Source organism: Salmo salar, chromosome ssa14 (genome assembly GCF_905237065.1).
Source record: "Salmo salar chromosome ssa14, Ssal_v3.1, whole genome shotgun sequence".
In the NCBI taxonomy this organism is placed as follows: Eukaryota; Metazoa; Chordata; class Actinopteri; order Salmoniformes; family Salmonidae; genus Salmo; species Salmo salar.
Genome location: NC_059455.1, coordinates 62,314,337 through 62,326,435, shown reverse-complemented (window position 1 = coordinate 62,326,435; position 12,099 = coordinate 62,314,337). Strand labels below are relative to the sequence as shown.

At 40.6% G+C, this 12,099-nt stretch overlaps 1 long non-coding RNA gene across 1 annotated transcript; it reads right to left on the bottom strand.

Annotated features, from left to right (window-relative positions):
• Nucleotides 1-5,510: 5,510 nt before the first annotated feature.
• On the bottom strand, nucleotides 5,511-7,145 carry LOC123726616 (uncharacterized). Its single transcript, XR_006758673.1, has 2 exons — nucleotides 6,928-7,145; nucleotides 5,511-6,649 (listed from the first exon to the last, which is right to left on the bottom strand). It is a non-coding gene; the product is annotated as an uncharacterized lncRNA (long non-coding RNA).
• Between the last annotated feature and the right edge of the window lie 4,954 nt (nucleotides 7,146-12,099).

The window sequence follows — 12,099 nt, the reverse complement described above, 5'->3', positions numbered from 1 at the left end:
TGACATTACCTTGGGACACCACAGACAGATTTCCTGAGGTGTCATCATCAGGTGATAAATTGAAAGCATACAATGTGTAACCCTCTGCAAAATCATTTCTGTCAATAGGTAAAGAGAGATCTTTTAGATGCCTCCCTGTAGCGAGGAATAGATTGTAAAATTCTCACATGGATATGTTATTGAATTGTGGTTGGAAGGCCTTAGCAGGGACCTGACTTCCGTCCTGGCAGAAAGCAACATACTCTGCATTGAAATGCTGAAAATGTAACGTTTTTTAATGTAAGCTGCCTGTATTAGAGGTGTGATCAACCAATCTTATAACAATGTAGAGGGGTAACGTGCCTAAAAACAGGTTTTGACTGCAGATTATACTCCCCACAGGTATGCTGAATGTTTTCATGGTAATTCTTTGTAGAGCGTAAAGGGCATATCCTTTCATCAAAGCCTGTGAACGACCCAGACGAACTGCTGGAGATAGACACTTTTTTAAATAAAAAGCCGAGCACCCAACACTTTTAAACTAAAGTCACCGTCTCGGGCAGCCATCAGACAAAACTCATCCTTGGCCCTTGTTAATTTTATCCTTAAATCAACTGAATTTAAGAGTAAATGAGTGTATAGGACCTAGCAGATGAAACTATCGAGATGCTGCACAGTAGAGAGCATGAGCCTCCAGACCTTTGTTTTCACCGGTAGGGGGGCTCTATGTGTCACGATCTTCACCTTCATCTGAAGATATTTCAAAATCACTGTCAGACCAATACGCAGCGGGTTGCGTGCTCCACATCATTTTATTAAATGATGTACACGAAAAAACAAACACGACAGTTTCACAGGCTGAACAGACAGCAATGCAAAAGATAACTACCCACAACCTATCAAACCAAACACACACCCCTATATAGGACTCTCAATCAGAGGCAACTAGAAACACCTGCCTACAATTGAGAGTCCAGCACCCAAACCTAAACATAGATAAACTAGACAGAATGTAGAACATACACCCAAAACCCAGGAACACATAAATCAAACACCCCTCTACAACACACACAAAACCACCACCATACAAAACAAACTTCCCTCTGCCACGTCCTGACCAAAATACTAAACAACTACTCCCTCTGCTGGTCAGGACGTGACACTATGGCTTCCATCGAAGCTCCTGCAGTATCCTTACTAAACAGTCCAGCGCTGAATTGTGTCTTCAAAGTGTCTTCGGAGTAGTTTAGTAAACATTCCAGGATAGCCATATAAGGATAGGTGTCACTGCTTTGACTGATAAGGCATTCACCCAAAGTCACATCCACTTGGGAGAAGATGGTTGCCAAGGGGTAATTAATGAGGCTCACCTTGGCATCATTTGCAATATTGGTACCATCTCTTTTGGTCACTTTGAGATGTAAATGTAATAAGGTGTTGTTGAGGTCCAGGTTGTTGTCACCCTGGCCTGGTATAAAAATTCTATAGGACCGTTGTCTGTAATGGCAGAGAGTGGGGCTATCTCCACATAACTGGACCTATCTATTGAATGTTGGGTTAAGGGGGCCGTGAAAAGATCGAGCTCTGTCTTTATAGCTTCAGAGGACATGCGGTGTAAAAGAGCCACGTTGCTTGTTCTTTTAGAAAATGCTTCTGAGTATTCTTTTTACCGTTTTTGGTCGAGACCTCCTCACTTTACGATGTCTTTGACTTACAGACGTTCTTCTAATGTTTAGCTATCGCTTTTTAAGGGCGGACATACGCCTTCTGCTGGTCTTCGAGACAACAGCATAAGACCTGAGCCTTCTTGATGTTCATGATCTGATGACGCACGTCTAGTCATAGCATTAGCCACCACCTCACTTACTATGTTTTTGGCTGCTGATTTCAAATAAGGTTTGACTATGCTAATGCCTCTCTTCATAAAGGGTATAACCATCCTAAAGAGGTTGCGAAATATACCACCTATCCCCGAACCATACATGGTAGGGGTTCCATGATAACCGGGTAATCCATTACCCACTTGATCAACGTAGTATGATACATAGCGGTAGTATGATACATACCATAACCATTTTACATTTTTAAAATTATGTTTATATATATAAAAATAAAGATTTAAACATTTGTTTTTATTATTAGATATGTAGAGAAGCGTTGCCAGGTCTAAAGTGGAGTTTTACAATCACTTTACCATAAGTAAAATCTATATTTTGGTTCTGATTCATTTTAAGCTCAACCTGACTGTTTTCAATATATTTCTTGCTTACAGGTACGTAGTGTGGCTTGTCATAGTTAACAGTGACTACATCACCATCCTTTCCATCTGTATGTATTGTTCCAGGAGGGGTACATAACTGCATCCTACCCTTTGATAGGATATGATGTTCGGTATGCACAAACATGTTGTAAAACCATGCATGTATATCCGCAGGCAGTGGGAATAATTTATCCTTCACAGCCACCCATTTATTGGGCTTCATCCCCAACATGTAGGCTAAATTACTACTGGTCTGTATAGCTAGCTCATCATCCCCTGTGATTTGTACACATTTTTGAATAGGGTTGTAGTTCAATAGTATTTTCATATGGTTCAGGGTTAGGAGGCCGTTCAACTCAAAGATGATCCTCTCTACAGTTCTATAGAATCCTTTTTTAAGCTCAAGATGTTTAGGGGGTTCAGATATCCTTTTAAAATAAAAATCACAGTCCTTATTCTTGATATTATACCAACCATGGGGGTCTGTAATCTCGCTGAGACCTACTTCCCAGGCCTCTGATAACTCTATAGGTTTTGGAAAATTGGTTGTATAATTCGAACATTGTTATTCCCATATATATCTGCAAACGTGTTACTGGGGAGAGTCAGGTAAAATCCGCTGTGCTCCATGATGCACTACAGTGTACGCTCGAATGAATGTATTTTTATCCTGCATGAGGGTTTAAGTTCACACCCCCGGCCTCCACCACCTCTTCCTCTAATACCCAACTGTTGAACTTTTGTGGACAGTTTTTCCAACGGACCAACACCCATTTTTTCCCCTTTTCTCTCTTTTGATCCAGAATCTCCTCCACGTGAAAGACCAAGTCTTTACCCATCTTTACCTTCTGGAGTTCCTTCTCATAAAAGGAACCCTCTAAGAGCTCCCAATCATAATCTTTTAACTTGTAGACAGGCGGTACACGTGGTAAACATTCAGTAACTGTGAACAACTCATCGCTGTAACCTTGCTCATATTTTTTGTTGAAAACACCCCTCAACTTGGATATACGTACCAAGTCACCCACTATGAATTTAAAATATAAATAAATCTTACGGCAAAGGGGAAACAAACCACACAGATTTTTAAAGACTTGAAAAGAGTTTTCCGAAGACACCTCAAAGGGTTTCATATGGATACTCTTGTGGTAACTGTAGTTATAACCCTTTACCAAATCTTGAACTATATCCACTTACAGTTGAAGTCGGAAGTTTACATACACTTATGTTGGAGTCCTTAAAACCCGCTTTTCAACCACTCCACACATTTCTTGTTAACAAACTATAGTTTTGACAAGTTGGTTAGGACACCTACTTTCTGCATGGCACTGGTAATTTTTCCAACAATTGTTTACAGACAGATTATTTCACTTATAATTCACTGTATCACAATTGCAGTGGGCCAGAAGTTTACATACACTAAGTTGACTGTGCCTTTAAACAGTTTGAAAAATTCCAGAAAATGATGTCATGGTTTTAGAAGCTTCTGATAGGCTAATTGACATAATTTGAGCCAATTAGAGGTGTACCTGTGTATGTATTTCAAGGCCTACCTTCAAACTCAGTGCCTCTTTGCTTGACATCATGGGAAAATCAAAAGAAATCAGCCAAGACCTCAGAAAAAAAATTGTAGACCTCCACAAGTCTGGTTCATCCTTGTGAGCAATTTACATATGCCTGAAGGTACGACGTTTATCTTTACAAACAATAGTACGCAAGTATAAACACCATGGGACCACGCAGCTGTCATACCGCTCTGGAAGGAGATGCGTTCTGTCTCCTAGAGATGAACGTACCTAGAGATGAACGTACTTTGGTGCGAAAAGTGCAAATCAATCCCAGAACAACAGCAAAGGACCTTGTGAAGATGCTGGAGGAAACGGGTACAAAGTCCTATATCGACATAAGCTGAAAGGCAGCTCAGCAAGGAAGAAGCCACTGCTCCAAAACCGTCATAAAAAAGAACTGTTTGGCCATGATGACCCCTGTTATGTTTGGAGGAAAAAGGGGGAAGCTTGCAAGCCGAAGAACATCATCCCAACCGTGAAGCACGGGGGTGGCAGCATCATGTTGTGGGGGTGCTTTGCTGCAGGAGGGAATGGTGCACTTCACAAAATAGATAGCATCATGAGGGGGGAAAATTATGTGTATATATTGAAGCAAAATGGACATTGACCCCAAGCATACTTCCAAAGTTGTGGCAAAATGGCTTAAGGACAACAAAGTCAAGGTATTGGAGTGGCCATCACAAAGCCCTGACCTCAATCCTATAGAAATTTGGTGGGCAGAACTGAAAAAGCTTGCGTGAGCAAGGAGGCCTACAAACCTGACTCAGTTACACCAGCTCTGTCAGGAGGAATGCACCAAAATTCACCCAACTTATTGTGGGAAGCTTGTGGAAGTCTACCCGAAACGTTTGACCCAAGTTAAACAATTTAAAGGCAATGCTACCAAATACTAATTGAGTGCATGTAAACTTCTGACCTACTGGGAATGTGATGAAATAAAAGCTGACATAAATAATAATTATTCTGACATTTCACATTCTTAAAATAAAGTGGTGATCCTAACTGACCTAAGACGGTGAATTTTTACTAGGATTAAATGTATTTGGCTAAGGTGTATGTAAACTTCCGACTTCAACTGTATCTATGGGTGTTGTGAGCCGTAAAGTATTTCCACATTCTCTCATTCAAAGTCCTGTTAAAGCGTTCAACAACTGAAGCTTTCAAATCCGAACCTGTAGCAAAATGTACGATATTGTGCTTCATCATTAGTTTCTGAAAAGTATTATTAAAATAGCATTTACCGCCGTCAGTCTGCACTTTCTTGGGTGCTCCTCCGTCCTCCGAGATAGAGTCAAAGACCCGGGTCACCTCTGCCCCACTCTTATTTTTTAAGACCCTTACAAATGCTATTTTAGAGAAAATGTCTATAACCGTTAGCATGTATCGATTTCCATCATTTTTATCATCAAGTTCCTGCATGTCACACAGATCCGCCTGAAACTGGGACAAGGGATGAGTAGAAAAAAACTCTATTTCGAGGAAATTGTTTTCGCACAGGTTTATGCAGAGTGTAAGCATCTTGCTTTGCTAGCCAATCATTCATTTGAGCATCGCTTAACCTGCTACCTGTTTCTTCAGCTATAGCTCTCTGGAACCTCTCCTTCCCCCGAAAGACCCTAGGTTAGAGGGGGTATAATATAATACATGCATCTGCTCAGCCATCCATCTTGCCTCTTTGATGGACAATAACAGTAATGAACCCATTTCATTTTCATTTAGCATTTAATTTTTGCATACATTTTTAAGTATTACGTATCCATACAATTTAGGATACGTAGCAAGATATTATTACCCTTTTTCTCAATGACCCAGGCATGCAACACATGATATATTTGGTTTACATTTACAGGCTTATATTGCTGAATAAAAACACATACATCCGTTATATAAGTATATACACAAACAATATGATACATGTTACAATTAAATGACGGCTCAAACAAATAAACTAAAATCTTAGACAAGGATGTTTCTAGTTCTTCAGAATCATCCACAAGCCGTGATACCAGTTGTGACCATTGTAGAGTCTTCCCCGTATGTCTTACATGATTCATGATTTGTTTCATTTTTAACACACGCTCTGCATTAACCCCTGTACTGTAGGCTGTGTAGAGCGAGACATTGTCCACTTTATTTTCAATCATTTGTTGCATAAGAGTTGTAAATTATCTCAAAAGAGAAGATGTAGTTATTCTCTCTAACATAGTATGCAAATAGTTACCCATTTCTTTATATCTAATTTAAAAAATATATAATAATGTTACTCGTTTTCTTAGGGTTTATTGAGCCAGAACTTAACCACATCCGCCACCAAAGCTTCCTTGTATTTGTTGTCGTCCACCAGTGATTGCCTGATTTCTTTGAGTTTCTCATGGATGAAGATCGCCTCCTTCAGTTCATGTAGGAAGGCTACTGTTACACCATAAACCCTAGGAATAGATGGCACAGACCCATAGACTCCAGGGCTCTGACCATTGATGTTATAAAACGGTCGGACCACAGTCTTTTCACCAGTTCATCAAAGTGGTTGAAGAAAAAGTACTTGGGTGGGTCATATAAACACGGATGTCGTTGTTGGCTGGGGTGATTGATCTCACAACCGTGGCATTTTTCCTTAATAACTCTCCAATCACCACATCTAAAAGTGCGGCTACAGAGGCCATGATGGTATCCACAAAAAGAGTACTGACCACCCCATCAAACACATCCTCATGCTGTGTATATGTAGGGGGTGTCGGGGGCTTACCTGGGGGGAGTAGAAAGGAGGGCTGTGAGGCATTAGGGTCTGGTACCCATGACGTATCGGAGTCCTGATATGGTATATGAATATCCATGGTATATCCTGAAATGAAGAACCAGAGGCTTTATGGTCACCTGTTTTATTGTTGAACCATTCCTTTGGGATCGGGGCGTGGTTAACGTAACACCAGCATACTTAGTTTTTTTCAGGGGTTGACCCTTCTGGGGGTTCCTTTGAATCAACATCCTTAGTATTCATATGTATAATGCACTGGCTCTGTAAAAGGAGAGCATCCACTAACTCAAACAATTTCAATTCCATTATATCCCAACCTTTAAAAGAAATAAGCACACGTAACCTAAAATCCCCTGTCAGCCCACCATCACTGAAGTTCCCGTTGTGTATTTTCTCGTTGCTGATATAGAACTCCACGAGTCCACAAGGAAGTCCATTCTGTCTTTGTATTTTCACCCTATGAAATATTCTTCCTGAAGAGGCAGGGGCAACTTCCCAATGGGCCTCCTAGCCCATGTACACGTTATAACCCTTTGAGCTCACTATCAGTTCAGGACACACCACCTTGCAAAACACATGCCAGTCTGATCCACGCCCCTACCTTTTTTAAAGGCACAGTGCATTCGGAAAGTATTCAGACCCCTTGACTTTTTACACATTTTGTTACGTTACAGCCTTATTCTAAAATGTATTAAATTTAAAAAATCCTCTTCAATCTACACACAATTCCCAAAAATGACAAAGTGAAAACCGGTTCATACAAAAATGTTTTGGCAAATACCTTATTTACATAAGTATTCAGACCATTTGCGATGAGACTCGAAATTGAGCTCAGGTTCATCTGTTTTCCATTGATCATCCTTGATGTTTCTACAACTTGATTGGAGTCCACCCGTGGTAAGTTCAATTGATTGGACATGATTTGGAAAGGTGCACACACCTGTCTATATAAGGTCCCACAGATGACTGTGCATGTCAGAGCAAAAACCAAGCCAAGAGATCGAAGGAATTGTCTGTAGAGCCCCGGGACAGGATTGTGTCGAGGCACAGACCTGGGGCAGGGTACCTGCAGCATTGAAGGTCACCAAGAACCCCAAGGCCTCCATTATTCGTAAATGGAAGAAGTTTTGAACCACCAAGACACTTTCTAGAGCTGGTCGCCCGGCCAAACCGAGCAATCAGGGGAGAAGGACCTTGGTCAGGGAGGTGACCAAGAACCCGATGGTTCTTGGTCACTCTTACAGAGCTCCAGAGTTCCTCTGTGGAGATGGGAGAACCTTCCAGAAGGACAACCATCTCTGCAGCGCTCCACCAATCAGGCCTTTATGGTAGAGTAGCCAGACGGAAGCCACTCCTCAGTAAAATGCACATGACAGGCCGCTTGGAGTTTGCCAAAAGGCACCTAAAGGACTCTCAGAGCATGAGAAACAAAATTCTCTGGTCTGATGAAACCAAGATTGAACTCTTTGTCCTGAATGACAAGCGTCACATCTGGAGGAAACCTGGCACCATCCCTACAGTGAAGCATGGTGGTAGCAGCATCATGCTGTGGGAATGTTTTTCAGTGGTAGGGACTGGGAAACTAGTCAGGATTGAGGGAAAGGTGAACGGAGAGATCCTTGATGAAAACCTGCTCAGAGCACTCAGGACCTCAGACTGGGGCAAAGGTTCCAACAGGACAACGACCCTAAGCACACAGCCAAGACAACAAAGGAGTGGCTTCGGGACAAGTCTCTGAAAGTCCTTGAGTAGGCCAGACTTGAACCCGATCGAACATCTCTGGAGAGACCTGAAAATAACTGTGCAGCGACGCTCTCCACCCAACCTCACAGAGCTTGGGAGGATCTGCAGAGAATAATTGGAAAAACTCCCCAAATACAGGTGTGCCAAGCTTCGAGGCTGTAATCGCTGCCAAAGGTGCTTCAACAAAGAACTGAGTAAAGGGTCTGAATACTTATGTAAATGTGATATTTCATTTATATATACAAAAATTAGTGAGCATTTCTAAACCTGTTTTTGCTTTGTAATTATGGGGTATTGTGTGTAGATTGATGAGTGGGAAAAAAACGATTTAATACATTTTAAAACAAGGCTGTATGTAAAAAAAAGTGGAAAAAGTCAAGAGCTCTGAATTCAAATGCACTGTAAATGTCAATGGAAAACAGCTAAAAAAAATGAAAAGGGAATGTTCGCTGTCATTTCAGAGTTTGATGTGACTGGGTTAGCTTTTGTTAGCTATTCATTTCTAAAATCCCTATTACACTCTGCGGTAGGGATAGAACCCTCACGGTTCTTTGCCTTCACTGGGTATATATAGTGTGTATATATAGCCTTTTTTAGTAAAGGGTCCTTTAATCTCGTCCAAAGAACCCAACGATTATATAGAACCCTAAAAAAAATGTGTAAGCACTTCACGATCAGTGTGGAGTTCAGGATACTAAAGAATTCTATAGTAAACTAGTATTTGTGGGTAGTGATTCAGTTACCTCTGTCCCTTATTTTAATGTCAACCCTGTTACATGAACTGAACTCTCATTTTAATATGGTGAATCTATTTAAAAATATTGAACATCTAATAGTCAAAATAGTGTAAAAGCAGGTGAGCTGGTTCTACTATTTTCTGACATTTTCTTTTTTTTTTGTGGTTGAAAACTGAGCAGGTCAAACATAACACGTCAACCCTGGCTCATATAGATAGACAGGCTAGAATGTTTTAACAATATAAATGTTTTGTGAAGCTTGCATTCAATTGCCACTTCCTGTTGCACACAAGTTTCCATTCACCCTGTCACAACCGGATTTATGGCTGATATAAGATGAAATTGTCAACTCTGTTACCTTATATGGCACTTAATAGGCACTTACTATGGTATTTTTTTTATTTAACCTCTTGAGATGGGAAAACATGTTTTTTTATGAAGTTGAACATGTGCTTATGGCAGAATGTTAAAATCCACCCCCTCATTCGAATTGGTGGAACGACCCATCACTGGAAGCATTTTCAGGTGTCCTTTATTCAATGATAATAAGTGCTGTCTTTCTGCTGAATACCCTTAATAGCATGGTTCAGCTAGAGCTCGAATACACATTTGATATTTCAACAGTGATACCTGATGATTGGAGCTGCTTTACACAAGAAAGCAAAAAAGAGACCATGTTTGTATGTGGCTTTATTAACTCAATAATAATGAGCTTTCATTGTCTTCTTATATGCCCCCTTTATTTATCCTACGGTTCAGACTTGGTGTACAGGGAGAATATTGTAAGAATGGCCCATTTTCTGAATTCTATATTGTACATTTAGTTACAGTTCAAGTCGGAAGTTTACATACACCTTAGCCAAAGACAAACTCAGTTTTCACAATTCTTGACATTTAATCCTAGTAAAAATTCCCTGTCTTAGGTCAGTTAGGATCACCACTTTATTTTAAGAATGTGAAATGTCAGAATAATAGTAGAGAGAATGATTTATTTCAGCTTTTATTTATTTCTTCACATTCCCAGTGGGTCAGAAGTTTATATACACTCAATTAGTATTTGCCTTTAAATTGTTTAACTTGTGTTCAACGTTTCGGGTAGCCTTCCACAAGCTTCCAACAACAAGTTGGGTGCATTTTGGCCCATTCCTCCTGACAGAGCTGGTGTAACTGAGTCAGGTTTGTAGGCCTCCATGCTCGCACACGTTTTTTCAGTTCTGCCCACAAGTTTTCTATGGGATTGAGGTCAGGGCTTTGTGATGGCCACTCCAATACCTTGACTGTGTTGTCTTTAAACCATTTTGCCACAACTTTGGAAGTATGCTTGGGATCATTGTCCATTTGGAAGACCCATTTGCGACCAAGCTTTAACTTCCTGACTGATGTCTTGAGATGTTGCTTCAATATATCCACATAATTTTCCTACCTCATGATGCCATCTATTTTGTGAAGTGCACCAGTCCCTCCTGCAGCAAAGCACCCCCACAACATGATGCTGCCACCCCCGTGCTTCATGGTTGGGATGGTGTTCTTCAGCTTGCAAGCCTCCCCCTTTTTACTCCAAACATAACGATGGTCATTATGGCCAAACAGTTCTATTTTTGTTTCATCAGACCAGAGGACATTTCTCCAAAAAGTACGATATTTGTCCCCATGTGCAATTGCAAACCGTAGTCTGGATTTTCTATGGAGGTTTTGGAGCGGTGGCTTCTTTCAGTTTATGTCGATATAGGACTCGTTTTACTGTGGATATAGATACTTTTGTACCTGTTTCCTCCAGGTACAAGGAAACAGGTTGTTCTGGGATTGATTTGTACTTTTCGCACCAAAGTACGTTCATCTCTAGGAGACAGAACGCATCTCCTTTCTGAGCGGTGTGACGGCTGTGTGGTCCCATGGTGTTTATACTTGAGTACTATTGTTTGTACAGATGAACGTGGTACCTTCAGGCATTTGGAAATTGCTCACAAGGATGAACCAGACTTGTGGAGGTCTACAATTCTATTTCTGAGGTCTTGGCTGATTTCTGTTGATTTTCCCATGATGTCAAGCAAAGAGGCACTGAGTTTGAAGGTAGGCCTTGAAAAACATCCATAGGTACACCTCCAATTGAATCAAATTATGTCAATTCTCCTAACAGAAGCTTCTAAAGCCATGACATAATTTTCTGGAATTTTACAAGCTGTTTAAAGGCACAGTCAACTTAGTGTATGTAAACTTCTGACCCGCTGGAATTGTGATACAGTGAATTATAAGTTAAATAATCTGTCAGTAAACAATTGTTGGAAAAATGACTTGTGTCATGCACAAAGTAGATGTCCTAACCGACTTGCCAAAACTATAGTTTGTTAACAAGACATTTGTGGAGTGGTTGAAAAACGAGTTTTAATGACTCCAACCTAAGTGTATGTAAACTTCCGACTTCAACTGTATATTGACTACATCCGTCTTAGATCGCTCATTAATGTCTTAATTGAAATTACAGATATTGCCTCTTATCTGCTCGTCGTCCCCTTATGCCATAGTCTGTACATCTCAATTGTCAGTAGAAACCACATTTTTAAGCAAGTCAGCCATATAAGTTATGTTTTTTTAAAAGGCAGTAAATGAGGCTGAATGAACTGTTTCGCTGCCAGACAGGGCTCTGCTGATAGCCAGATGTAATAGTGGTAAGGTTTCACTCTATGGTGCTGAAAAGAAAGACAGCTTTATGTATTGCCCTAACAGTTTGTGTGCACTGTTGTTCACCGTTCTAGTGCAATTAATTTTAATGTTTATTGTTGTGTTGTGGCTTTGCTGGCATGCATCTAAAAAACAAATGTTGAGTTTGTCCCACCAAGATTTACATGCTAAAATCGCCACTGGTGTGTTCACATGATTATTTTGCAAGTTCTGGGTTGGGGACTTCGGGTTGTCTGGCACCCACCCTTATCAGGACCCCACCCTTATCAGAGAGGGCCAGACTAAGGGCAAGATGCATATTAAGATATTTTACCACCCCTGTGTTGCCTTCCAACCAATCAAATGGAAGCTCACTTTCTGTTACATTTATCCACATTC